The following is a 1458-nucleotide window of genomic DNA, read 5'->3' as shown; positions in this document are numbered from 1 at the left end:
GGAGGCTGAAGTGCAGCAATACCTGTGATCTCGGGTTGATCAGGCCGTCGAACAGTCCGGGGGCTAGTCCCGTCCTGATGATCCGGAAGCCGGATGGAGGAATTCGCTTTTGTATTGATTACCGGAAGCTTAATGCTGTGACGGTGAAGGATTGCTATCCTATGCCACTGATTGACGATATCCTGGATGTATTAGGAGGTGCGCAGATCTTCTCTACGATGGACCTCGCGTCCGGTTACTGGAACGTGCCGATGGACGAGGGCAGCGTGGCCAAGACGGCGTTCACGTGTAAGTTTGGCCTGTACGAGTGGCTGGTGATGCCGTTTGGACTCTGTAATGCGGTGCCGGCGTTCGAACGGTTGATGGAGACCGTCTTAGTGGACCTGAAGTGGCGAGTGTGCTTGGTGTACCTGGATGACTGTGTGATCTTCAGCAAGGATTTCCCTACGCACCTAGTGCGTGTCCGTCAGGTGCTGACTCGGTTCCGTGAGGCGGGATTCAAGCTCAAGATGAAGAAGTGTCATTGATGGCGGAGTCAAGTGGCATTCTTGGGTCACATCGTAACGCCGGCCGGCATTCTGCCGAACCCTGAGAAAGTGAAAGCGGTGATGAACATCCGGCCGCCGAGGGACCTGCACGAGATTCGGTCGTTCTTGGGCCTGACGAGCTATTTCCGGAGGTACATCCCTGGATATGCGGCGATATCGGCGCCTCTGGAGAGACTGAAAGCGAAGGATGCTCCGTCCGAGTGGAACGAGGACTGCGAGGCTTCGTTTCGGCAGCTGAAGAGAGCTCTTATGAAGCCTCCTATCCTGGCCTATCCGGACGGCCGGAGGCGATTCAAGTTGTTTGTGGACTCCTCCCGGTACGCCGTCGGTGCTTGTCTGATGCAGGAAGTTGATGGCCGTGACCGTGTAGTGGCTTACGCCAGCAAGTTGTTGACCGGCTCGCAGAAGAATTGGATTAACAACCAGGATGGGATTTCGGAGATTGAGTGCTGGGGCGTCGTCTGGGCGACGCGTAAGTTTCGGAGTTATCTCGACAAGCGCGAGTTCGACGTGTACACGGACCACCGAGCGCTAACGTGGGTCTTCAGTCCCGGCAATCGGACTTCGAACGCTAAACTGGCCCGGTGGGCCATGGAGCTGTCGAGGCTGCAGTTCAAGGTACACCATAAGCCCGGTACGGCTATGGGGCATGTGGACGGTCTCTCTCGGCTACCAGTGGGCAAAGTGGCGGCGCTGACTATGAACGACCTACTGAATCCGGACGACGACGACGTGGGTCCGTCTTCAGTCGGGGAGCATTCGAGTCCCGAGGCGGACGAAGAAGTGGAATACGCCGACAGAGCTGCTGGCGACCCGGCCGATGGGCACGTTGACAGCCCTGGGCCGGTTGGATTACGCAAGGATCCTGTCAAAGAAGAAATCGGGCCGATCGCCCCGTCACCCGTCGACC

The sequence above is a fragment of the Phytophthora infestans genome, genomic scaffold (assembly GCF_000142945.1).
Source record: "Phytophthora infestans T30-4 supercont1.53 genomic scaffold, whole genome shotgun sequence".
NCBI classification, from domain to species: domain Eukaryota; phylum Oomycota; class Peronosporomycetes; order Peronosporales; family Peronosporaceae; genus Phytophthora; species Phytophthora infestans.
This window is presented reverse-complemented; position numbering follows the sequence as displayed.